Source organism: Triturus cristatus, chromosome 6 (assembly GCF_964204655.1).
Source record: "Triturus cristatus chromosome 6, aTriCri1.1, whole genome shotgun sequence".
In the NCBI taxonomy this organism is placed as follows: Eukaryota; Metazoa; Chordata; class Amphibia; order Caudata; family Salamandridae; genus Triturus; species Triturus cristatus.
The window spans coordinates 900183192-900210962 of record NC_140589.1 but is presented as its reverse complement, the minus strand read 5'-3'; the positions used below and the strand labels follow the sequence as shown (position 1 = coordinate 900210962).

The 27771-nt window shown below is 46.9% G+C and overlaps 1 protein-coding gene across 1 annotated transcript in view; it reads right to left on the bottom strand.

Annotated features, from left to right (window-relative positions):
* CDC40 (cell division cycle 40) overlaps positions 1–27771 on the bottom strand; it is a 386639-nt gene that overhangs the window by 62004 nt on the left and 296864 nt on the right. The gene's annotated exons all lie outside the window — the stretch shown is intronic.

Genomic DNA, 27771 nt, shown 5'->3' with positions numbered 1-27771 from the left:
ATATTCTTTCAAGTAACTGTTTTCCGCTTCCGTTAACGCATAAACCCTACTGCAAGGTAATGCCGCCCCTGGTTCGAGATCAATTGTGCAGTCATAAGAACAATGTGGAGGGAGTTTCTCGGCCTCTTGTTCACTGAAGACTTCTTGGAATTCTTGATACTCTGCTGGAATTTCCAAGGTATTGATTACTCCAATTGAATCCCCACCAAATGACAGCAAGGTGGCTAAAGATGGTTCAGGGGGTTCGCTCTCCGAGAGAAAACAATGTTCAGCACAAAAGGAGGAATCCATGGTGATGGTTCGATTCTCCCAATCGATGGTCGGATTATGCTGCGTCAGCCAAGGAAGTCCCAAAATTATCTGAAATTGCGGGGCATCAATCAAGTTGAACTGTAGAGTCTCGTGATGACCATTGGACTGAATCATTTCCACCATCTCAGTGTGATGTGTGATCGGACCTGACGAGAGGTTAGTACCATCAACTGCCCGAACTGATTCCATTTGCTCCTTTCGCACTGCTAGGATTCCCATCTTCTTTGCAAATTTTATATCACAAAAATTGCCAGTGGCCCCTGAATCGATCATTACTGCCACTCCTAGAAACTTGTGCCTCCTAAATCTCAGTTTCATCTGCAAGGTTACATGTGGCGCCCGAGTTTGAAGGGTATTTGAAATTTGGTGATCCCTTGGAGTCTGATCTCCCACCTTCGCCATCAGAGCGACTCCGCCTACAGATGGTCTTGGGAGTTTCCCGGATTTGGGGTCTTCGGTTTCTTCGGACACTCTCTCACAAAATGCCCTGCTCCCCCACAATACATGCATAGCTTCTTCTGTCTCCTTTGTTCCTTCTCTTCTTTACTTAAAGGGCCTCGAACAGATCCAATCTGCATTGGCTCACTTTCCGCCGTTCCACCAGTAGCCTTGCTGGATTCAGTCTTCATTCGATCAAAGCGTGGATAGTTCCAGCGAAAGTCCTTCGTCTTCCTTTCTCCCCTTCTCTCTGCACTGCGGAAATCGATTTCCAGAACCAAATCCACCAACTCTGAGAATTCAATGGGACGCTTTGGAATCTGTGCCAGTGTATCTTTGATGTCATCACGTAGGCCTCGATGAAACAGTGCAGACCTCTTTTCCTCTGGCCAATTGGTCTCCACCAACAGTTTATTGAACTGAGTTAAGTAGGAGATAAGGTCCTTATTACCTTGACGCAATTCTAAGAGTTCATTATCTGTAGCCTGAGATACTCTACGCCTATCAAAGATCCTGAGGAATTCGGTCTTGAACTGCTCCAAGTTGTATAAAAAAGGATCGTCCCTGGAAACTAATGGCATGGCCCAATTTGCAGCGTCCCCTCCCAAATATGACAATATGAAGGCCACCCGAGATTGGGCATCTGGGAATAAATTGGCACGACACAAAGTGTAAGGAACATTGGGTGAGGAAAAGCTGCGCTTTCTGTGGGTCTCCACAATATCTTTCAGGGGGGGCTAGTGGAATGATGGGGGACACAGAATGAACAACCTGTGCAACTGTGCGTGTGTCTTGTTTTGTCTGTGTGCCACTGGGAAAGGTTTGAGCGGAAGTTGCCCCTGAGGATATCTCACTAACTCGCTGAGATAACAATAGTGTCTCCTGTCTAGACGCCATAACTTCCTGCCTTAAACTCTTATTTTCTTCGCTTAAGGTTCCTAATTCTCTCTGGATACCCTCCAGCATATCCCCTAAGGCCTTTAAACTAAAACCCTCCGCCATTCTGCCCAGGTGAAGGAAACTCGTGGGCACTTCAATCTGTCAGGAAGGCCAAACGGAACTCTTCACGGAAGCAGAATGTAGATTAGTTCCCAATGCCCACCTCCCAGAGCTCACTGCATATATCAGCTGCTCCAGGCAGGGGGAAAGGGGAATTGGTTAGAAAAAGAGACACTCGAGCTGGTCTGGCTCCCTCCTCAGCTTACTGTAGTATTTCTGGGAAACCTAATGCACAGAGGGGAGATAAAAAGGCATTGAATCTCTTTTCTACCCTACTTAACTATTCTTTGCTCACTCACTCTCTCTCTCTCTCCTATTTCTTCCTACCAGATTTTGCTGGAGTATTGCCTCTCTTTTATATGGTTCTACGTACACTCTGGTTTTCGGCTTTCTAAACCTGTATGAGCATAGAAACATACTTGGTTAACTTCCCTCTTTGATTTCTCCAAAGCATTCCTCACACTCTCTCTCTTTTCTTTCTTACCAGTCTGTGTTTGTAGTAGTATCCCCATCTGAAACCAAGTACAGGTAACCTGCTTGTTCCTTTTTTCTGTGACGAAGTCTTGCTGCTTGGAATGAGGACTAATGTCTATGCTCTTGCTCAAATAGACAACGCGCAAAAAGGGACAGGGTAGGAAAGAAAGGAGGCAGGGAAAGTGAAGGGAAAACGCAAGGCAGGTTAGGGGAAGAGCTTGGGAAGAAGCTGAAGTCCGCTGAGCGAAGAACGAACAGCGCGCAAGTCTCTCAGAGTCCGCTTACTTGCGAAAGATTGCTCAGTCTCCTTTATCCGCAAACTGCAGCCGGTCTACCTCACTCGACGGATACTCTGGAACTCTGAATACCTCTTTGCCTGAAATCCGCTACTCATATACGGTTCTCTGATATTATTTTCACTCTGACTAGATGGCTTTAGATACTCTAGGAAATGCGTCTCCAAACACTGACGACTGTCAAGTGAAGACGAACCAAATTTCAATGCCAGGATAATTTCTTGTGAGGAGCGTGAGCTAAAGCTCCCTCACACGACTATGGTTGCATTGAAGTGCGCAGTGAAACGCGCTTCGTGAGGAGACGAAATCTCGTGATCCCGCGAGACTTCCTAGTGCAATGGGCTAGTCTGGAAAACTCGGCGGCCATCTTGGAACGGAGTCTTTTGCCTTAAATACTGGTCCAAAAATTACAGAGGGAGGGTTTTACCAAAACCCGATGCAGCCCTAATGAACTGCGCTGCGTGGTGATAGCATTCAGCCCCATCCTGACACCTTGCAGATATTGTGTCTGTCTGTAAGGAGGGATGTTTCTATTCTCACTTGGGCTATACAATCAATTTGTTGGTCCAGTGTTCCCAAAAAATATACTACAGGGTTTGATGTTTTCTTCGAAATACATGAGCCTTTTCATGCTTTGTGAGAAAGGAAGACCCTTTAATCATTTATACACGTGAAGCAAAAAAAACAAGCATTGGCCGCACGGCCGTGAAAGTGCCGCAGCCGCGAAAGTGAAACTGATCGCACGTTGCCAGCGATGCCCTTAATGAGCATGACGAGGAAAGCCAGATGGCACCTCTGCTCGTAAGCACGCACCCGCGTACGTAACCGCAAGCTTGACGCCAGCAAAAGTGTGTGGTAGCATTTTCTGAAACCCAATTACTAAAAGTCTCGCCAGTGTAGCGCATGCGCTGGCTCAGGCGAGACCTAAAAATTAGTAATGGCGTTAAGAAAGCGATTTACAACAGGGGATTTAAAAAGAGAAGGCTGATTAGGAAGCGCAAGAAAGGCTGAAATAGCCGAGAGGAAGCCCTTAATAGTGCCCATAGAAGAGCCATGTTGGGCCAAAGAAAGTAGGAACAAGAGAACCTCAGAAAGAGGGGCAGAAAGAGGATCCGCAGCCTTTGCTGCGCACCATGCCACAAATTTCATCCATCTACAGGTGTATACCATCTTAGGGGAGGGACACCTGGCTGCCAAGATAACATCACAGACTTTGGGAGGCAGGTCAAAAGCTGTCAAAAGCCGCTGCTCAATCTCCACTCAAGGAGGTGGAGGCTGGACCGGTTTGGTTGGAGGACCGTCCCCTGCTGCTGCGACAGAAGGAGGATCGATGGCAATGTGTAGCAGCTCGGGATACCAGACTCTTCGTTGCCAATCTGGAGCCACAAGAATAACTTTGGTCCGGTCACGCTTGATCTTCTTCAGCACTCTGGGCAGAAGTGGTATAGGCAGAAAGGTGTATAGAAGACCGCAACTTCAGTCACGACGAAAAGTGTCACCTAGCGAGTGCCGCCTTGGAAATCTAATGCGCAGAACCAAGACTCTCCCACTGCTGAAAAAGACCTTGCACCACCTCCGAGTGAAGACGCCATTCGTGATCCATCATGCACCTGCGGCTGAGTTTGTTCGCACTGGCGTTCAGTGAACCTGCCAGGTGTTGAACCACCAGGGATATGCCCTGATGTTCCAGTCATGTCCAGAGACGGAGAGCCTCTTGACATAGGGTCTACGACCCCACTCCGCCTGTTTGTTGCAGTACCACATGGCGGTGGTGTTGTCCGTGAACCCCTGCACTACTCTTCCCCGGACAGAGGGAAGGAATGCTTTTAGTGCAAGACGGATCACCTGAAGCTCCAGAAAGTTGATGTGGACCCCGGACTCCCATGTGGCCGCCCCACCCCAGAAGGGATGCATCCGTCACCACTGTGAACTCTGGTTGGGGAAGGGAGAGGGATCTGTCGTTGACCCAAACCTGGTTTGTTAGCCACCACTGCAATTGTCGTGCAGTGCCCTCCGAGTTCTGAAAGCAATCTGAGAGATTCCTCTGATGCTGTGCCCACTGGAACTTCAGATCCCACTGCAGAGCCCGCATATGTCACCTGGCATGATCTACTAGCAGGAGGTCATGAGGCCCAGTAGCCTCAGGGTCAATATGACCGAAACCCAGTATAGAGGTTGAAAAATCGGAATCATAGCCTAAATAGCCCAGACTTGCTGCTCAGGAGGATAAACCCGAAACTGTGTCGTGTCCAGAACCGCTTCAATGAAAAGGAGCCTCTGAGAGGGAATCAGGTTTGACTTCGGCACGTATATAGTGAACCCCAGTGAGTGCAGGAGGTCCGCCGTAGTCTGGAGGTGGGAAAAGACTGCCTGGGGCGAGCCCGCCTTCAACAGCCAGTTGTTGAGATAGGGGAAGACTGGAACCCCTGATCGGCGCAGATGAGCTGCAACCACCGCTATCACTTTCATGGACACCCGAGGGGCGCTGGTAAGCTTAAAGGGGAGCACGGTAAACTGAAAGTGCTCGTGGCCTACCGTAAACTGCAGTTAACGCCAGTGGGCAGGCAGGACAGGGATGTGAAAGTAAGCGTCCTGCAAGTCCGACGCTCCCATCCAGTCTCCAGGGTCGAGTGTAAAACAGGACCTGAGCTAGTGTCAACATTTTTAACTTCTCCTTCCGGAGGAAGCGGTTGACGTTCCTGAAATACAAGATAGGATGCAGGCCTTTGTCCTTCTTGGGCACCAGAAAGTAGTGGGAGTAGCAACCACGACCTTCTTCTGGGGCCGGAACACGCCTGATGGCTCCCTTGGCCAAGAGAGCTGTAACTTCCTGTCGGAGAAGGGCCAGATGACCCTCCGACATGCGATGGTAATGAGGTGGCATGGCTGGGGGGGGGGGGGGTGGCGGGGTAGTCTTGAAAGGGAGGGAGTAGCCCTTTCAGACTATTTGAAAAATCCACATGTCTGACATGATTGTGCGCCAGTGGGGGAAGTGATGGCGAATCCTGCCGCCCATTAGCAACTGGTGGCCCTGAAAGGTCAGATTAGGAAGGTTTGGAGGCTGCTGCAGAGGGAGTGGTGGTGGACTGGCCCCCAGACCCACAACGGTGGGGTCCACGTCCCCGGCCGCGCAGGGGCTGGACAGCTTGTACGGGCCTGTGGCTCTGGGCGGGACGTGGTGAGGCACCCCTTCCGTAGCCACAAAAGGGGCGAAAAGCAGACTGCGCAGGACAGGTGGTGGAGAAGCCCAAGGACTTGGTCGTAGCCCGAGAGTCCTTGAAGCACTCTAGCGCATTGTCTGCTTTGTCGCCGAAGAGGCAACGGCCATCAAAGGGCATGTCCATCTGGGTAGCTTGGAAATCCCCGGAAAAAACAGTCTACCTCATCCAGGCTTAGCGTCAAAGGGCTACCGATGTTGAAATCGTCCTACCCAGCCAGTTGGGGGTATCCAGTCCACAGCATATAGTAAACTTGGCTGCATCTCTCCCCTCTGCGACTGCACAGGACAGCATGGCCCGGGGCTCCTCCGGGCACTGGGAAAGCACCTGCACTATCGTATCCCACAAAGAGTGGGTGTAACGGCCCAACAGACATGCAGTGTTTACTGACCTCAGTCCTAAGCTGGAGGAAGAAAACATCTTCCCTATATGGTCCAGCTTTTTGCATTCCCTATGAGGTGGTGCAGTAGGGAATGCTCCTTTGGACGTGGAGGCTTGGACCACCAAGCTCTCAGGGGTAGGGTGTTGGGAAAGGAAAGTGGGGTCGCCCAGAGCCGACGTTGGGCAATCATCCTATCCACAGGAGCCCCTGTGCGGGGCTTGGACCAGGTGCCCAGAAGGATGTCTGTTAGGGCTTCATTGAACAGCAGCAGGAGCTCCGACGAGCTTGCTGCCGGTTGAAGCACCATGATTCCTAACGAGTAGCCAGGCAGAGCAGCAAGAGCAGGTTTGAAAAGGGAAAGATCACCCCCCCCCCCCCCCCCCATCCCCTAATTCCCTCATCGGTGCTGATCCGGATCCAGGCCTGGATTCAAGAGGACCCTGCAGTGCCGAGGCTAGAGCTACCAGCGGCAAAGGCCCAGGCCCCCAGCCGAGTCTGCGGGGCCCGAAGGCACGCCAGTGAGTCGGGCTGCCCAAAGATGGCATGCATCACTTCGTAAAAAGCTCGAAGCTGGGCAGGGGTCGCTCCGGGTCCCAGGAAGTCGGTGGCGGAGACTCCGCGACCGGTCCCTCAAACTCCCATGCGACCGAGACGTTGAACAGTGAGGAGCAGACTGCCGGGCCTCGAGAAGTTTTCGGGACCGCTCCCGCAAAGACTCCGGATTCATGGTCCGGCAGTCAAAACACGACTTGGGGTTGTTGTCGCGTTCCAGGCACACGCGCTGCAGATCCGTTACCGACATCAGCTTTCAGCACGAACTGCAAGCCTTGAAACAGGCCATCTCTCGTGCACCAGGAGTTGATGGACTCAAAAAAAGATGTCGAGGAAAAGTCAGTCAAATAGTGACTGGAGGTACCGCTCTCTCTGGATATGCGCTGGCTAGGACGGAAAAAATTCACCGACGTCAGCGCGCGAGGGCGGCGTCTAAGTAGCTGCCGTGACGTCATCCCGGCGACCACAACGCCAACGACTAAAGCGGAGGCGACCAACGTCACCTTTCGACGCGCAGAGGTACTGCTGATGAAAAAATTCTCTGGATCCAGTCTGATGCCTGGGGGTAATTCACAAGGTAAAGAATCTATAACTAATTGTCTCTTTCAGATCTAGATGTTGAAAGGTAAAAGTCCACATGTTGTAGGTTAAGAAGAAAGGGTCACTGAGTCCAGTCCCAGAGAACAATTGACATGGTGAAAGATTACTAGAGTTAAATGCACCAACTCTGATGATTGTTTTGCTGGTAAGGCCAAGCTACACAAAGTGAGAAATGGTTAGCTATGTTATTGGTTATGTGGGCTATTGCAACAGGCTAGTTTTGTTATAGGATTACTCCAAATCTACTCCCATATGTTACATAGATTGTAAGATGTAAAGATCCTATCAGTAAACGAGTTAGGCTAGTGTTCCATCATCTATGGTGTATGAGAACGTGCACATTTGAGAAAACATTATTCATCAGCAGGCAGTAGTGGTTACCTATAATCCTTTAGAAGATGACAATTCCATTCAGAACATTTGATTGCCTACAACTGAGTAAAATACTGTTTAAAATGCAGTTGGAAACAATCTTGAATAACTGACTCATCAGTGCCTATTGAGGCCAATGTCTGGGCGTGGAGGTTCAGTTGAAGAGCCAGGTCTTGAGATCCTTCCTGAATTGGGTCAGCAACAGGGATTGCCTGAGGCGGAGGGGTAGGGTGTTCCAGGTCTTGGCGGCGAGTTAAGAGAAGGATCTTCCTCCGGTTCTAGTCTTGTGGATCCGTGGGATGGTGGCCAGGGCAAGTTGAGCGGAGGGAAGTTGTCTGGCAGGTATGTGGAATGAAACACGGTTGTTCAGAGATGCTGGTCCTATGGCGTGGAAAGCTTTTAGGGCATGTGTGAGGAGCTTGAAGGCGATTCTCTTGTTGACTGGGAGCCAGTGGAGTTGTCAAAGGTGTTCTGTGATGTGGCTGCGGCAGGAGATGTCTAGGACCAGTCTGGCGTTTTGAACGTTCTGTCGTTTCCTGAGCTGTTTGTGGGTGACGCCAGCGTAGAGTGCGTTGCCGTAGTCGAGTCTACTGGTGATAAGTGCGTGGGTGATTGTCTTTCTGGATTCTGTGGTGATCCATCTGAATGTCTTCCGAAGCAAGTGGAGCGTGTGGAAGCAGGATGAGGATACAGCATTAATCTGTTCATTGTGAACAAGGAGCAGAGTATGATGCTGATGTTATGTGCGTTGTCCGTGGGGTGGCAGAGGTTCCCAGAGCGGCTGGCCACCAGGAGTCGTCCCAGGCTGATTGCGCGGGTTCCTGGAGGAGTACTTTGGTCTTGTCAGAGTTGAGCTTGAGGCAGCTATCTTTCATCCAGGTGGTAATGGCCTTCATCACGGAGATCTCAACCTATTGTAGTATACAAAGTAAATCTGTAAGTGACTGAAAGCTACTGGACCCTGCAGAATCAATGGCCGGTTCTCACCCTCTGTGAACATAACAAGGGAGCAGCGGAGTCTGTTGTGGAGCTGTGGTATTCTGGATGTCACAGCGATGTCTTGCATGTGTCATCTGGTATCTCTAGCTTATCATTATGATGTAGGAATGTTCTAACTGTTACCTAGGTTAAAGAATGTATTGGTTTGAAGGTGGGGTTCTGTGACCAGGGACAGTTGGTAGGAAAACTGTAATGCTGATGAGCTGGCTGTAGGATTGGATGGGTCCTGTTTTGAATAAACCTCCATTTATCCTAAGGATCTCCTGTGTCAAGGCATCTTATTTCGTCCTAAGGAGGTTCCCACATTGGCGTAGTCGGCAGCTGGACCAAAGAAGGACCCAACATCCGCAACGCTCTGCTTTGTCATTTAAATGAGGTACTCTGTTCTCATATTAAGGGGCTGGGGGCTTTCGCCGTGAAGGACTTAATTTGGGATAAGTAATCGTCACGGGCTCGTCCCTTGTTTTTTTAATTGGCATTTTCTGTTAAAAGAAGAAAAAAACGTTTAAGAGAACCCTCGAACTGAATTTCACTGCGTAGCCTACCTTAATGAAATGAGGATTGAGCTGCAGGGTTTTGTGGTGTGTCTGGTGAAGTTTCGCGTCTTGCGGTTAAGTCTGCGAGTGAAGTTTCAAGTTTAACGTCGTGACCACTGTCTCCAGAGGAGCTCTTCACTCGACGATCGTTCAGTGCTAATGATGACGTAGTGGAATCCTGCAAGGGGATTCGGTGAACTACTAGCGTCATCATTAGCGTGTCCGTCTGAACGTTGGGAACGGAGTTTGCAATAAATGCGTGTGGCTCGCTGAAAGCAGTTTCGTCACACGGGCGTGAGGAAGTGAAGCCACGGTGTTTTGTTATCGAGCTCGTACTGCAAAGGATTTGGAAGTAAGTGACTGGTGGTAGTTAAATAAGGAGGCCACGCAGCAAGATCATCTCAGTGCTTTGACTTCATTTTCATGTATCAGCATGAAGTCGCTGTGAGCAGAACATCGTCTTGTTCTGTTTGCGTATGGTTTGGCACTAGGTGTTTGACCCAACTGTCATCAAAGCGTTTATGCGAGGAAGCACAGCGTGTTGTCCTTGGTTCATCTGAGAAGTAAAGAATCGCCGGATTTAGTCTCTTTACATTAGAGATTCTCTTCATACTGCTTGTGAAGTGTTTTTTTGGGGACTTCGTGTTAAACTCGAGTAGTGCATCATTCTGTTGTGTGACACTGCCATCTACTGTCCTTTTGGTGCATTTGTTTTCATTTTTCTTATGATTATTCGCACTGGGGAATTTATTCAGTTAATATGAAAATGTGTGGAAGGAGCATTCTATGAGTAGAATACGGGGTGTTTTATTAACATTCAGCATAATTTTGCAGTAACTGTGGGAAACACAGTAATTTAAGTGTTCTGTGTTCTGTGTATTGCTTGTAGCTGGTTTCACTTACAGGAACCATGCAGAATGTGACTGCTCCTCCCTTCTTTTTATCAGAACCAGGCGAACCCACTATCAAGTGGAAGAAAGTATTTGAGCGATATGCTAAAGTCTGTGGTAGCAATCTTGGTGCGGAGAGAAAGACTGCTCTTCTCTTACATTGCCTTGGTTCGGAGGGACAAGATGTTTTTGATCATCTAGCTGATCTCTCGGCTGTTGAAAGCAGGGGGTTAAATGAATATGAAGTTTGTATAAAAAAATTAGATAATCATTATCTCCCAAAAGTTAGCACAATACTAGAGCGTTATCAGTTCACCAAGAGACTACAGAATGAAGGGGAATCATAGAAGTATATGTTACTCAACTAAGGAAGCTTGCGTCTTCTTGTAGGTTTGAACAGCTTTTGGAAGAGAGGATAAGGGATCAGTTTATGTTAGGATGCAATTTAGAGAAGGTTCGTGAAGAACTCTGGTTAAGAGATGAACCCTCTTTAGATGAGGTATTGCAAGTTGTGAAAAGAATTGAACATTCCTTAAAGTGTGTAGACACTTTGAAAAATTATGTGAAAGTCTCTGTTCAGGTTGTTAAAGAAGGCAATGGTAATAAAGACTTGTCTAAATATGCTGATGGTGTTAAGAACAAAACAAGATAATTTGTTCCTAAATGCTTTAGGTGTGATAGACTTGGGCATTATGCAAATGATAAAAAATGTCCGGCGCTAAAGGCAACTTGTGCGAAATGCAAGCGCAAGGGTCATCTTGCGGTTGTGTGTAAAACTAAAAATTCTACCAGCAATGTCAAAACTGTTGAGACTGGGCTTCAGGAGGAAGACTTTGTATGTGGTCAAATTGTAGTACAAATTCAAGCTGATGTACAACAAAATAACTCTGGGGAGCATAGGTCTTCTCCTTTGGATATAATTCAAGTTGAGGGTGAGAGGACAAAAGTTTTGTTTGATTCTGGGGCCAAAATTACCATTGTCTCAAAAGCATTTTATCAAGAAAAGCTTGCTGGGAAGTTAAAGTTACTTAAACCAGATATACGCCCTTTGGCTTATGGGGGTGAACCTATACCACTGTGTGGGTATTTCACAGGTTTAATTGAATATGGTGGAAGATATCTATCAGGGAAGGTGTATGTCTCCAAGAAGGGCGACAGTATTATCAGCTGGTTCCATCAAGCAGATTTAGGGGTTATGTTGGATCCAGGGAGTTCCACTCCTATTATTCTTAAACAGAGCATTCAAACTGTTCATTTAAATTCGGAGGGGAGTGTTCTGTGTGACATTAAAAGTAAATTTCCAAAAGTATTTAGAGAAGGTTTAGGATGTCTTAAAGATTTTTAACTGAATATACCGCTACGTCCCAACTCTCAACCTTCGACTTGTAAAGTTAGGGGTGTGCCTTTAGCAGTGAGGGATGAAATGAAGAGAGAGTTGGACAAACTGAAAGAAGGGGGAATAATTGAAGAGGTCTCTAACACGGAGTGGCTTGCTCCGGTTGTCGCTGCACGCAAGGCCAATGGGTCCCTTCGTTTATGTGTGGATTTAAGACAGCTTAATAAATGCTTGGTTGTAGATAAGTATCCACTGCCTAATATCTCAGAATAACTCGCGTTGTTAGGGGGTGCTAAAGTCTTCAGCACTATTGACTTGGCATCTGCATATCACCAGATTGAGCTGGATATGTCTTCCAGGGATCGGACTTCTTTTATCACTCCTTTTGGGACTTTCAGATTTGTTAGGATGCCGTTTGGCTTAGCATCAGCGGCATCTGTATTTCAGCGTGCCATGGAAAGAGTTCTTGAAGGGTGTGATGGGGTTTGTGTCTATCAGGATGACATTTTGATATTTGCAAAGGATCATAAGGAGCATAGGAAGGTGCTTTTTGAGGTATTGAACAGACTGGAGAATGACAACCTAACCATAGAGCTAGAGAAATGTCATTTTGTAACTTCTTCTATTCATTATTTAGGGCACACAATTTCTGGTGCGGTTATATCTCCGAAGCCTGACTTGGTTAATACAATTTCACGCATGCCACCTCCATCTTCAAGAGAAGAATTGATTAAGTTTTTTGGAATGACGGAGTATTATAACAAGTTTGTAGAGGGATTTGCTGAACATTGCTAGAGCATGAGAGCACTCTTGAGGAAAGGGGTGGAATTTAAATGGTCTTGTGAGTGTGATGAGGAATTTATTGGGCTCAAGGAAAAACTCTGTAATGCACCTAATCTAAAAGGTTTTAGTTCGTCAAGAACGTCTGTTGTAACTACGGATGCAAGTATAAAAGGGTTGGGTGCAGAGTTGCAACAGGAGAGTGAGAATGGTTTGGAAACTGTTACTTTTATTTCAAGAGGCCTTAAGGATACGGAATCACGCTATTCTGTAATTGAGCGTGAGGCGCTTGCGGTATTTTGGGCTATCAGGAAATTGAAGAAGTTTTTATGGGGTACTAAATTTGTTGTTAAATCAGATCACAAACCGCTATGTGAGATTTTTTAGAAGAAAGGTATTGACCAAGTTTCTGGAAGGATCACTAAGTGGGTCATAGCTCTTCAGGAGTATGATTTTCAGATTAAGTATATTCCTGGTATTGAGAATACAGTGGCTGATGCTCTCTCTAGGTTGGTAGAGGGCTATGGTGAAGAGGAGGACACTGATGATTGGGCTGAGGGAGATTCGCATGTGTGTTTGGTCAATACTGGCATTATTGATGAGGATCTATGGTGGGAAAAATTATCTCAGGGTCCAGTTTTATCTGAAGTAATGAGTTTGATTCAGAGAGGGTGGTGTAAAAAGAAAACTGGGTCAATTGAAGCAATGAAATTTTGGGGTGTGAAGAACAAATTAGGTGTGTCTATTGGTATTCTTTTACGTGGGACACGGTTGATACCTCCTTTAGAGATAAGGAAAGTGCTGGTGGACATGGCTCATGAATTGCACTCTGGCATGTCTAGGACCAAAGGAGCGACTTCGTTCTTCTTATTGGTGGCCTGGTATGGATTTACACATTGAGAGAATTATTAGAGATTGTTTGGTGTGTGCCGCAAGTGAAAAGTCAAAAGTTGTTAGAGTTCAACCCATGGTTATCAGGGAGCTTCCGAGTGGTCCGTGGAAAGAGGTGGCCCTGGATATTGTGGGTCCTATTCATTTCAATGGTCAACAGAATTAAATTTTTGTGCTGTTGGACTTATTTTCAAGGTGGCCTGAGATACAGTTCACATCTGGTATAGAGACTGTTCATGCGATTCGTTTTCTTGAAAGTCTCATGGCTAGAGAGGGATTCCCGGAGTCAATCTTGACTGATAATGGAGTGCAATTGGTATCGAAAGAAATGGAGAAGTTTCTTAAGGATAGAGGCATTAAGCATAAGAAATGTTCATTATACCACCCAGAAACCAATGGGATGGTGGAGAGGTTCAATAGGGTGATTAAGGAGACGATCTCTTTAGCAAAAAGCTCTGGGAAAAACTGGAAGGAACAAGTTTTAAAGAGAATTAAAGATTATAGAATGACTCCACACGGTTCAACGGGGCAGTCTCCTTTTGTTCTTTTTAAGGGAAGGGCTCCTTGCACTCAGGTTGAACCTTCATGGGTTCGACGGTTGGGTGACTCGTGTGTGGTTCTTCGGTTGAAAAGAACAATGAAGGGTGGAGGAAAAAAGAGGAGAACAAGTGTCGATATAGGAAGGCAAACTTTGATGTAAGAAAATCTACCAAGCATACGGAAGTCAAGGTTGGGGATGAGGTTGTTGTAAGACTTCCAGGTTCAAAAGTAGGATTCTCCAAACCTCTGCATGTTGTTAAAGTGTTTAATAATGCTGTTAGAACAAATGACCATAAGATTTGGAACTTAGGAAGAATTTTTGTGTGTTCTGATTTGAGTGTGGATTCAGAGAATACTTTGAGTAAGGATACTGGATTATCTGATTTCTCACGCAAATCTTCTAGGGTTCAAAGGAAACCAGAATATTTAAAAGACTGTTTCGTGATGTGTTGAGATTCTTTGTGGAAAATGTTATTTTGTAAATGCTGCAAACATGTTTATTCATCTAGTGTTTTTTGTTTCTTATCGGAGGGAGGTGTGTGGTATTCTGGATGTCACAGCGATGTCTTGCATGTGTCATCTGGTATCTCTAGCTTATCATTATGATGTAGGAATGTTCTAGCTGTTACCTAGGTTAAAGAATGTATTGGTTTGAAGGTGGGGTTCTGTGACCAGAGACGGTTGGTAGGAAAACTGTAATGCTGATGAGCTGGCTGTAGGATTGGATGGGTCCTGTTGTTTTGAAATAAACCTGCACTTATCCTAAAGATCTCCTGTGTCAAGGCATCTTATTTCGTCCTAAGGAGGTTCCCACAGGAGCCTTAAGTTGTTCTGCCACAAACTAGATCACAGACCAAAGTTTCACGTTTTCAGCAGGTTTCCAAACTTTGGGAAAGATTTTGCATTGTGAATGGTGTTTCAATACAGTAAACAAAACCCAATGCAATAGTATGTAAAGTACATCACTTTAAAGGGGCCATCCAGTGAATGGTGTCAATATGTTGCAAAAAACAAACCGATGTCACCAAACAAAGAAACATTCTAGAATGCTTATTGCAGGTGATTAGGAGTGATGATGGACTTTGTCAAGAGTACAGTTTTTTTCCTTTCTCCGGATGGACACTTCAATATGGAAGGTTTGGAACCTTGAGCATGCATGGGAGTTCTAGCAAAGGGAGGGGAGTTGCAAAGGTGAGAGTGCTAAAAACTAAAAGCAAATGGATTTTCACCAGGAAAATGCTGAGAGCTGGTCCGTACAGGAAAGATAGGGCTGAGCTGGCACTTAATATTGACCTCCATGTAGCAGACTTAAAAGACATGCCTTACCCACTGGACCTTTTCTATTAACCAGTTTCATTCTTGTCAAACCTTCATAACTGGGACAAAGGTAACTCGCCTTCACCTCACAAGATACTATCAGGAAGTTCAGCCATGGTGCACAGGGGTCCGAGGCCAGCAATGGGTGCTTCAGCAATCTAAAAAGACCTTCTTTGTTAGGTTGTGAGTGGGGGGGGGGGGTCAGTAAACCCATGTGCTAAAAATACTACTCAAAGTGCAAGAAACAGAATTGTGTTCAAGCAACAACTCAAATAACCTGCTCTACAGAAAAACAAAAGAGAAGTATGAAACTATTGTGATCTGCAACTTGCATTTGCACTGAAAAAAAACAGAAACCATGCAACTAAAAACAAATACAGGATTCAGCTTTTTAGGTCGAGGACCGTCCGACCTGCCGAAGGCAGAACCGGAAGTCGGAGATTTAATGTTTTGGAGAAGAGGGGCTTGCACCCGCCCCTCTTCTCCCCTCTTCTCCATTGGCTGGCCTCTTGAATGCTGGCCAGCCATTGGAGAAGAGCTTCGTCACTCCGAACAGGCCCCGTCCTTTTCGGATTCGGGGGCGTGTTTTTTGCAACTTTTCTGATTATCTCCTCCAGCCAATGGCAAGAGGAGAGAAAAGAAAAACATGCCCCCGAATCCGAAAACGCCACTGCGTTTCTCCGAGGCATTTCTTCTTGACCTTGGAGAAAGCAAGTGGTGTCTGCGCAGAGCGGGTGCTAGTCAGAAGCTTCTGCCATGATAACCATTCATTGTACAACCCCCCACAATATGTTTTACTATATACATACGAAAGGCGTTTGAAAAAATGCACAACCTGGCGCTTTCTGCCGACCTGCAAAGCTGCACGTGACTCGCCCGCGTGTCAGAGGTGGTATGTGACCTGGTCCCTTCCGATGTTATGACCTGACAAAAGTGACATGGACAGCAGACTCCTTTTCAAGAAAAAGACAATAAATTTGAGCGGGTCAATAGCGGTTTATTTGGACCCCCGGCACGTGCGCTGTCGCCTTTTCCCGCCGCCTCGCTTAATCCAAAGCGTGAAAAATTTGCCTTCAGAGCGTCCCCTTCATCCCACAGGCGGAGAAGTGTGGCTCACTGGTTAGAGGAGGCAGACCTGGAAGCAGAGGTCAGCCCGGGACCAGGGTTCAATTCCCGGCTCGGCTGGGTCTTGAGTCCATAAATGTCCATGGACTCGATAATTCTCGCTCCAGTGCATACTCAATTCATGGGTTCACACTCTGCGACTCTGGGCAATAGCTTGCTTAATCTCCACATGGGCCCCTCGCGGCGGGATGCCTGGCTTTCACCTTGCAGATGCCCTGCCGGGTTATCTCACAGGGGAATACCAGGACAGGTTCCCTAAGCAAGCGCTTAGAGACCGCTTGGTGATTTGCGCTATATAAATTCCTGCACATTTACATTTACAGGCAAATACCGGGGCCTCGAGAATTCGGGGGGCGACCTAGCGTCACTCGGGAGACCTGAGCGCTGTCGATGTCAACATAGACAGACGGGGGATCGGATCCCGTGGCAGTTGCATTGCCCTTACCATCCCTATTAACAGCAGCAGCGGGAACATAGCTTGAAAACGTCTTGTTAGGAGAGCTTGGCGGAACGAGAGCAGGCGTCTGCCTGGGCCCTGCCCCTCCATGCGGCGGGCCCGGATATCCGGTCTGCTGTTATCGTTTGCGGAGTGATAGGGTGTTATGTTCCGACGCTGGTGTTGTACATCCGGTGGGTGCAGTGACTAATGGAGCTGCTTAGAGCCCGCCTTGGTGCCAGCAGGTGTTGGCACGGCTTACCCGCCAGCTCAGCTGCTCTGCCCTGCGGGGACATCAGCCATGCCAACCGGGTGGTCACGGCACAGCCAATCCGCGCAGCCCTTTCCTGGGTGCAGCACAAGAATACCGTGGGCACAATATTGTCTGATGAAATGTCTTGAATATCGCATAAGTCTCTCCCCACTGAAGTTCATGGAAGCAATATTTTTGTTTTGGCAACAGTCTTTGGGCCATGATGATGTTTACGTCCCCAGATATGCTGACCTATTGCCACTTAGGCCCGCCGATAGGCTGACCAATCCCCTCTTACGCCCGCCGATAGGCTGACCTATAGCCGCCACCCTCTGCATCTTAGTCGTGACCGCTGCTACGTCACTGTGACCTGGGCTCTGCCGGTGCAGCGCCGCTCACAGTGCCATGTGTCAGGGGTGCATGGTTTTGCCACTTTCCTGTCTGTGGTGCCCGTGAATGGCCCCTTGCTTCTCCTAGTTCGGCCTGAAACGCTTTCCAGGTGAATCGGGGTACGCAGGGGTTCCAGGAATTGGTAGTAGCAAGTCCTGCTCGGTGTCGTAGTAGCAAAACCCTGCCAGGTTTTGGCAGTGCCAGATGTATGTTAGGAATTCTGCCTTACGTGTTGTGTAGTATGATGGTGCGTCCTAGCCACAGTGGTCATACTCGGCTGTGCAGTCGGTGTCTGCGCTGCGAGGCCTGGACGTGCAGGGTATGGTTGGATGTTGACCGATTTCTTTCTATAGTGTATTTCCTTAGATACATGCTACCCCCCCCCCCCTCCCGCTACATTTTAAGCCCTGTCTGTTCGAAAAAATGACTTGAATCATTCAAGAGTTACTCCTTTATTTTAAACGGTCTCCCCCCCTTACCTTCAACCCTCTGCATGCCTGCTGCTCTCTGTCACAAGCCTGCCCCCTCAATCTCGTTTATTGTATTTTTGTAAATTGCCAACATCTCCTGTCATTGCACACAACCTACCCTCTTTTGACCCATTCTCACGCAGTTTAGCAAACATGACCTCCTCTCGTCCATCTGTTAAGTCCACCATCCGCTTCTAAGAACCCACACGGGCCCCGGAGATTAATGAGGACACGACAGACATCGTGGTCTGCTGTACTTTGTCTGACATTCTGTCTGTCCAAGCTCTCAAGATCCGCGGATTTACCATGGCGTACCCTATGCCTAAGCCTAAGACACTTCGATTGTCCTTGTATGTTTTTTGATGTTGCAGTTATATATAGCGCGAACTCCACCATAAGGCACTGGAGCGCTTTACATGCAGTAGGTCACATGCGTTTGTTGGCCGAGATTAAGTGATTTGTCCACAATCACAGGATGGTGAGCCGAGACTCGAACCTGGTTCTCCAGTTCAAAAGTCGGGAGCTCTGTCCGTTAGCCACGCGCACTCTCCTAATAGCGCTTCAAGCGTTTATTCTCTTGGGGGGAGGGGGGGGGGGGGGTTGCTGGATGATAGGTCACGCAGGATCCACCCTATGATAAACGGCTGAGACCAGCAGAGGAACAGCTGATCTCAGACTGGGTGGAGGGGTAATCGTGTGTTTACAGTGCGCGACCTTTGACCCCCTGCATGTGGGCCTGAACTATGGAGTCACGAGCAGGGGATTTGCCGCGCTGGAGCACCGGGTGAAGCCATCTGTCTGCACGGGGTGGTGTTAGATGACCTGGATAGACAGGGTGGGTCTGGGGCAGAGCGGTTTTCTAGGACCCGGGATAGCGCTGTTATCTGGGAAGGCGCTAGTTCTCGGAGCACTGCTGGCACCTGGGGCCCTGGTGGTACCTATGGCTCCTAGGGCACTGCTGGTAGTCCGGCCATGGCTCTGTGAGACAGCACATGGCGGCCGCAGCAGCCATGAGCACCCCTCCTACACTGCCCCCCATGACATAACGACGGAGCCGCCCCACGGGATCAGTCCCTCAACAACTGATGGCAGGGAACATGATGACGCGCACCTTTAGAGGTAAAAGTGAATTCTCTATTTTGTTACTCATGTATGCAATATGTGAACAAGTTGATGTCTGTTGCCTGTGTATGGAGCCTTTAGAAGCATTACGCCGATTTAATATAATCTTTAATATTAATTCGTTAATATTAGTAGATAACGATGTAGAGGTAATATTTCCGCGTTCTTTAGGTCTCGGCTAGAACAAACCGCCGGCAGCATTACCTGCCACACTATTGTTTGTCTTAAAACAGCTTATATTTTGGACTCCGAACAGCATACTGATACATGTGCCCGAACCCCAAATGCTGATTTGCTCCCCTTCTCATGTCAAGTTGGTGATGATTTGTAAAACAGTTCAGCAGGTTAGTGCACATAAACAAAAATAATGTCATGAGCAATGCCAATAGCTCTAACTTTAACAATGCCGAGACCGTTGCATTGTAAATGCTTGTTACATCTTGAGCGCGATTACTATTCTTTCAGTCCAAAAATGCTCAGAAAGACGCAGATCTCGAAAGTCTTACTCTTTACACTGAGAATTCCACATTCACACATATTCTCAGAGGTAACAGGATGACAATCGTGAGATGGCGTTGAATCTCTTATTTAAAAGTGAAGTTCTTCGACAAAGTCTTGACAAACAATGTTAACATGAACTAACGAGGGGCATTATTTCTACACAAACTTAATGAGTTCTTAAAACAAATGTGAAATCTTGCAAAACAGTTTTCTAGGCTTATTAGCTGAATTGGTTATGGAGGGGTCCATGAACTTACAACTGAATGTTGGAACATTCCAAAAAGGTACTTGTTAAGCTGAGGAACAATAAAGCAAACTTGCAACAAATACAAGTAGAAGACGTGTATTTGGTACAATGCATATCAACCCATTTCTGGCTGCTTAAGAAAACAATGAGTACCTGCCAACCTTAGAACCCAAAAGTGCCACAATGCAGTGACAGCTGGTGATCTTTGAAAATGATGCGCAAATTAACTGCCAGGAGTTAACCCATAGTTTTTAAAATTTGCCTCACTCATATTAACTGCCTCTCAAATTTACTCTCTTCCCCCCCTCACTCACTCCAACTTACATTCTCTCATATTCAATCGCATACAAGCATTCTCATTTTTACGGATTCTCATTCTCACATCAAACTTACAAACACACACACCTTTCACTGGCTCTGGGTCCTGGTGCAACCGATGACCATTGGTAGCTACACTAGCCACTCCCTTTCACAATCTACTATCAATAACTCCTTCTAAATCACTAAGTGCCTAAAATTCACTTTCACTTATTCAGAAACTCTAAAACACAGATTCTCACTTACTTTCACTATCATTGACACTCCCAAACATACACTTTCACCTAATTACATTCACTTTCCATCACTCACAAACACATACATGGACAGAGAAACATTTTTGCATGGCAGCAGCAGAGCAGGAATCTGGCTTTGGATACGGGAACCAGACAACCATGATTCCCAACGAGTAGCCAGGCAGAGCAGTGAGAGCAGGTTTGAAAAGGGAAAGACACCCCCCACCCCATCCCTCTCCCAGCTTCTTGGTAGGAAAGGAAGCACAGCCCTAAAAGAAGCTGGGACACACATGGGGCTCCTGCTCCGCTGCAACTCTGTATAGCTTCTCACTGGGCTCAGGGTTGCATTGATGTGCAATCTGACAGCCCCATTTTAGCAGATATACTGCTCTGCCTGAGGAATGCGTAGACTATCAGCTAAATAAAATGTATTGTGCCTGTGAGAGAGGATCGTAGTTGAACTATACCCCTTAGACATGCACAATTCAGACATCCAATTCCAGAGTGTTATGTTTGTAAACAACACTCAGTAGATGGGTCTTTACTCTGCCCCCTCAGCCCCTTCCTCCTTTCATCAGGAGCCTGTCTGTAGTCAAGGCTGTAAGGGCTAACCTGAACACTGGCAGGTGCATGAAAATACAAAAGTTGTGTTTTCTTGAACACTGCAAAATTAAATGATGCGCAGTGTTGGAACTCAGACAGGCGAAGGTGCAGAATGTGGGGCTCACAGGAGGCAGGGGGCAAGCAACCTGCAGACCGTGACAAGAAGACAACTGTTACAATGACTAGGCAAATGGTATTGGACAGAATATAGAGACTGGAATTAAATGGCTCACTTACATGGCTCCAAGATACACATACTACCAGACACAGAACATAATTGAGGATTCTGCAGCACTCCCCACCTTTACTCATGCAGACTTATTGTGCACCCATGCACTTGCTAATCTCCACTTTCCACAGCAATGTCGAGGCAACCTTACACACAATCATCAATGTAAAAACCACACAATATAAGCCATTTTGCAAAACAAGTGTTATTCATCCTCGTTTGCACAAAGTCTTGAAATGATTGATCAAACTGGTCAACATACTCAAACAGCACATATTCATAAACATCCTCCATGATGAAGCTGAATTCTTATCTTTGGGAATTTCTTTGGCAGAAGATATACAACAGGAATAACAGAGTATTGGTTATTGAGACTGTATGGCTATGTTAATTTAACAATATTGTAATTTGGCTGTCTATTTGTCCAGAAGTGTTAAACTCATCAAGATTTTAAGAAAGTTCCTCTTTCGTATGGTCACCCAAAATGGTTGCACTGATGTTGCTGGCCTTTTGACTTAAGTCCACAGGGTCCTGCTGGCCAGGCCCCAGTGCATGTGCTCTGAACCCTCAAACCTGTAGGTGCAATTGGCTGATTCCCGATTGGCATACTTAACTTACCTACAAGTCCCTGTTCTATGTAGAAAAAAGTGCAGCTAGGGCTAGTAAGTTAAAGGCCACTATGTGGCCTGCAGCACTTACTGTGCCACTATGGCAGTGACAAGTTGAAAACGTGCCTCTAGGTCTGCCACCCAGCCTAGTCGAGCAGCTTTAAAACCTTTGGCCTGACATGGCGAAATAAACCCTTCTTCCAAGTCATAACCTTCCTTTTTAATTTTTACAAGGCATTCAGAGTGCTAAATATTAAAAAGAAGGATGCATTCCTTTTGTGTTTGACATGTCCTGACAGTGAAAACTTGAAATTGTCATTTTCACTGTGACAAGGTTGGTAGTTCCCTTGGCTAACTTGGAGTTACACTAGCCCACGCACTAAGTTCTATTTGGGAACCCCAAAAATAGTGCCCAAGGTACCAACTTAATTGTTACATTAAACATGACTTAATGCGGACGTTGGATTTAAATAAACTTTGAATGCAAAGAAGACTTTAAAAAGCCACCAATTTCTTGCTCCCATAGTTCTGGTAGCTGTTGTTGGTTAACTACAGCAATTGTCACCAGAGACAGCTGCTGCCTTCCTGCCAGGTGGTGTGAAGCACTGCCATGAACAGGAACAAAGGGTATGGTAGAGGGAAGAGGGGTGACCTCTCCTAACAGGATAACCCAAGGGAAGTGGCCACAGATGGCCCAGCTTAAAAAGAGCTACTGTCTCTGAAAGGGAAATGCTAGTCAGTCCTCAGCCTGCCAGCTCCTTTCTGTAGGTAGACAGACTGGCATTTCATCAAGAGGGGGAAGACTCCTTGCAGAACTGGTTTTCCAGTGCAGGTGGCTAATTATACTGAACACACCTCAGGGGTATGCCCATAGCTCTGAGCCAGGGAGAAGGATCATTTGTGATCTGGGTAGAGATATGCACTGTGGGATTGTTTAGTGCCCTCTGCCCCCAGGAAACGTCAGAAAGGGTAGGGTTCCCCAGTGAGTGGGAATTGTAGGCCCACTGGCTAGGAAGTCCTCCCACAAACTCACAATTGTCATAAAAGTGCACCCCTGCCATCCAGCCTCACAACTCTGCTGGACTCTGAAAGGACAGGAAGAGGACTGCACCTGCTGAACCTGTGGACATCAGAAAGGCAGACTACAGCCAGGAAAACAGCACCTGCTGCACCAGACAGGAATTCAGAAGGAGAAGGGCTGCTCCTACTGTTGAATTTGCGGCGAGTAATGCTAAGGGCTGGACCTGCTCCCACTCGTGCCAAGTATCAGTGAGTGGACTCCAAGAACTAGTTGTCTAGCCTTCCGTTTAGCTTCAAGGACATAAAAGCTCAAGAAACCTGCACCGGCAAAGTGCCCCTGCTGACTAGTAGCCACTGGATATGCCCTGGAATTTGCTAGTGTAGCCGTGAAATTGAGTCCTAGCCCCCCCAGAGGTGCCTTTCCAGGTCCTTAACACTTGGCTGGTGCTCAAGTATATTCCTTCTCCCAGAAGAACTGCAACTTGCAATCCAAAGGCAAAAGATTATGGTTTTTGGGAACAAAGTCAGAGGCTCATTGACCCCCACTACTTGCCGGGTCAAGGGTAGCCTTGAACCCCATCAAGAACTAAGACTTCACTGGCCCACTGGACTTCGCTTGTCCAAAGACGTCGAGCCCAATGCTGGCCTCAAGCTGCTGAGGACCCTAATGACCTGACCGTCAATAGGAAAAAGAACCAGAAAAGTTTCTAAGTGTAAAGATAACATCTTGAACGGGCCCAACCCAGCTCCCGCATCTGATCCCGAACTTCATTCACGGTCGGCCTGAAACTATGACTTTACTCTGGGCCGTTGCTTTAGAGCAGAGGTCTTCAAACTTTTTTACTCTGAGCCCCCCCTAAGCAAAATGTTTTGAGGTCAGGCCCCCCTCCAAAACTTCATGACAAGGATTGGGGGAGCGGGAGGGACATGGCTGCGGCCAAGAGTGATTTACAAACTTTTGGGAGTGAAAAGCAGTGATTTATGAAAATCGTGCAAAAATCAAACTAAGGTTTCCTTTATCGGATTTTTGTCCTTTTGGTGACTATTTAAAGATCAAAATAAATATTTGTATAACTTGGAGTGGGATTTTTATTGTATAGCGTTTCCTACTAATTTACTGTTTTGGCAATAGATGCTTTATATTTGTTTCACTTTCAGTTAAGCCTGACTGCTCTGTGGCACGGCTCTCTAGGACTGAATCAAGATTTCATTTTAAGAAACCTAGCTGGACCTCATACAAAATAGTGATATTATTACTTGGTGATGTTTCACAATCACGCCAAAAATGAATCCACTTTATCACATAGTTAAAAATAGCATGTGCACAGCAATCAAATCAATATATGTTTTTTCATTGCTTAAGATAAGGATTCAAACTCTAGTCAAGCTACTTCAAAGTGAAGACAACACAGTGAAATGTTTACGACGTAAAATGTCAAAAAATTGTTGAATCAGATGGCGATCAAAGTGTACATTACAGTTCATTGACATTTCAGAGGTTACCTTCAAATCACACGAATGGGACTTCAGAAGAGCCTCTTCTGGTGTTGGAATGATACTACTAATGTTTTCTTTTGTCCTCACTTTTTTTTGTCTGAACACCATTTTTTAGGTCTCAAAGACCTGCATTGCAGCGCAAGCGCGCTGCTCGCTCTGCGAGGCTTCTTGTGATTGATACGATTTCAGATGTGGAGTGTTGGCTCCGCCACCTCTTTCCATTCGCTAGCATCATCGTGCATGCTAAACCCTGGCTTCCCATTGTTAGTGAGGCTTTTTAGTCCCTCTTGGTTACCACCCTGTCCAGTTTTAGCCCCGCCCACCTGGACTGGATGCTTTTCTGGTGGCGTGACACTCTGCCCTTCATTACTCGGTGTATGCACTTTTTAAGGGAGAAAGCGCGATGTAAACAAGAGGCTGCCGTTCCGCAATGGCGACAGCTTGTTAATTTTCAGGTAGTGCATGGAAAGGTACCACAAGCTCGAGCGGTAACCTGTAGAAGAAGCCTGTCCCCTGGTGCCCTAGCTCAGCAGCTAACACGGATATTAAAATACAAAGATGACCACACACGCCTTCAAGGTAGAAGCAGAAGTGTATTTCCGTGCATTTTTAAACACACATCGCCGCTGTGTAAAAACAGGCATTAATAGGGCAGCTATTAATGCGACGCTGTAACAAACTGGATTCATATTTCGTCTTAAATACTTTTATGATTTATTCTCAAAATGAAAATAAAAAATAACCTAAAAACACGTGTTTATTCAAAACTACATTTTACCGCATGAGATAGCAGAGAACATGACATTTATTTTTATAAAGCGCGACATTCATCCCACTGGGATATCACGGAGCTAGTTGTGGCGGAGAAATGATGAGTCAGGTTATGATTAGTTGGGGCAAACGGCATTACTAGGGAAATAGATATGTTTTGAGTTTCTTCCTGAACGCCATGTGTTCTTCAGTAAGTCTTAGCTCCAGCGGGAGCTCATTCCAATGAAGTGCTGTAAGGTGTGAAAAAGTGCGTCCATCTGTCCTGCTTTTACTTATTCTCTTGGTCTCAGCTAGTACTAAGGAGCGTGACCTTAAGCATCTGGGTGGGACATAGAACTTGATTCTATTCTGTAGAATCTTGGGGCCTGTGTGATGGAGTGCCCTATGAGCGTGTCCTAGGAGTTTAAAACGAGCTCTTTGGAGCATAGGCAGCCAGTGGAGTTGTTTCAGACATTTTGTCACAGAACTGTATCTGCTCTCATTGCACACTAGTCTAGCCGCTGCGTTCTGAATGACCTGCAGACGTTTAAAATGATAATCTGGCATGCCAACAAAGAGCGCATTTCCGTAATCCAGCCTGCTAACCAGTAGTGCCTGCGTAATGGTCCTCCTACTTTCCAGAGGGATCCAGGGAAATAGTCTCTTTAGGAGCTTCAGGGTAGCGAAACTTCTACCACACAGGGTCCGCACGTGGTCTTTCATCGATAAAATATTATCGATGATAATGCCCAGGTTTTTGACACACTGCTTTGGAGCTGGCGCCGCGCCCAAAGAGAGGGGCCACCAGGATGTATCCCAAATATGATTGGCTCCGCAGAGAAGCAGGAATTCTGATTTCTCTGCATTGAGCTTTAAACAGTGCTCTGACATCCAGTTTGCCATCTCGGTCAGACAGTTATTGAGTTTTGCTCTGGTGTCATCATGCTCGTTTCCGATGGCTATTGTCAGTTGGGTGTCGTCCGCATAGGAGCAAATTCCGAAGCCCCACTTCATGCCAATTTTTGCCAAAGATGAAACATAGGCGTTAAATTAACATTATGTATATACGCCCCCTGTGTATACGAAAGGAAAGCATTCAAGCATGGTAATGGACTTCAACAACGGTACGCTGTGCCCCTCCCCTTTGTGGCCTGTTGACTTGTGCCCTCTTTTTAACTGCAGCTTTCCGTCACCCTACATCTGATTGGGCGAACAAATACAGACTGACACATTGACTGCAGTGGCTCAGGTGTCCGTTACTCCAGTAGGTTTGCGCTTGTTGATTGGATGTGTGGCTTGTCATTCGTGGTCTGGCTGGCCCGCCTTTCTCTCCAGCATTGGGCAGCAGATGGAGTTTGGGATTGTTGAGCTGTGCAAACCAAGCAGTGATTGGCTCCTTGGTAACAGCTACAACGAAGCTGAGCTGCGGTGTGTGCAGGACGCGGAACTGCCCCTCCCCTGCTGTTTATTCCCAGGAGCAGGACATCCCATAAGGCTCACGGCGCGCCCCCGGAGCCGGGGCGGCGGCTGACTGTCCCTCTGTTGTGTGCGTTGAGCTGCGCATCGGTTGGCCTGAGGAGGACAGGACCCCCTCGGCAGGTGCCACAGAATTGAGAATGCTGGGATCCCCGAAAGCCTGAACCACACCCTAGCAACCAGAGGCGCAGAGTCCCATGTAGCGTATTGCCCCAGGTCTGCTGACGCTGCCTGGAGGCCTGAGAGCCACCTGCAAGTAGTCTCAGAGGTAGTCCCTCCCCTCTTTCCCCTGCTACATAACCCCCTTCCCTGTTTCTTGTAGACATCTCTTCTGTATAAAATCTTATTCACCCCAATAGACCACCCCCCTTTCACTGCTATACTTTTCTCTTTTCGTTAACAGACCATTCTCCACTCTTTTTCGTTAGCTGGTTATTCGCAAAAGAAGGTGAGGGGGCAGGGAGTATGGCCAGGCCTGGAGGAGTTGGTGGCAGAGAGGCTGGGAGGAGCCGCAGGGGACAGCTGGCAATAATAGCTCAGTGCGTGCGGTGCTCAGAGGTTAGCTCAGATGCTGCTTGAGAGGGCGTAAATCACCTCAACTACACAGTTGCGCTTGGTGTGAATTAAAGGCGCTGCTTGTGCGTGAGGGTTGGTGCTCAGCCCAACATCAAGAAAATGCTAAAAGTGGTTCAGCCAGCCGGGAGGCATTAGCTACACCCTCAAGCAGGGAAGAAAGGGGGGGGGGCAAATATATACATTTCAGCACCAACATTCTGGGCTCTGTTCCTTTCCATTGCTTTGGTGCCTTCTTTCCCCCGCCCACCCTACCTCCCTCCCCTTGTCCTTGCTGCCTTTCACTCCCCCCACATATTCATTAATATTTACAATGCCAATAGCTCTAAATCAAACCATTGCAAGACCTATTGCATTTCCAATGCTTGTCCTGGACTACTATCGGCTCCTTCTCCTGGCCCTTGTGTTTCGGATCTTCACACTGCCAGTGGACACTGCCAGTAGACAACGCAGTGAATGGATGAATCATTTTTTTCCCACTGGTTAACTGTATTCAATGTCAAGCTTGGAGCTCTCACTATTAAACAGAGGAGCCAACTATGATACCAGATTTATACTCTGAAATAGAGTGCAGAGCTCTGCAGGCGATTTGAGACAGAAGTGGTGCTTAGCACTTAATCCTGGCTGGGGCCAAGCAATGCACCCTCACACTTCACTTTTTTCTGAGAACACCTGCCCATGTCTGAATCTGTTAGCTAAGTGGCAAGATCTCTGTTGTGAAAGCAGCTGAGGAAAATATTTAAAAAATGAGACGTGAGCATTTTTCTGCTAAACAAAACCCAGCAAGTGCTCAAGCTGTACTGGCAAGAAGTTCCAAGTTTGGTTGGATGGGATAAAGCAGAAACAGGCAGGATGATAGGCAATTTTTGTTTAGTCTGTGAGCGCATTTCAAATCTTTAGTTGGCCAATTTGGCAGTTGGAATTTAAGGCACTGGAACTTTCCTACATTTGAGATGCAGTACAGTTTTTAATTTATCATACGGAA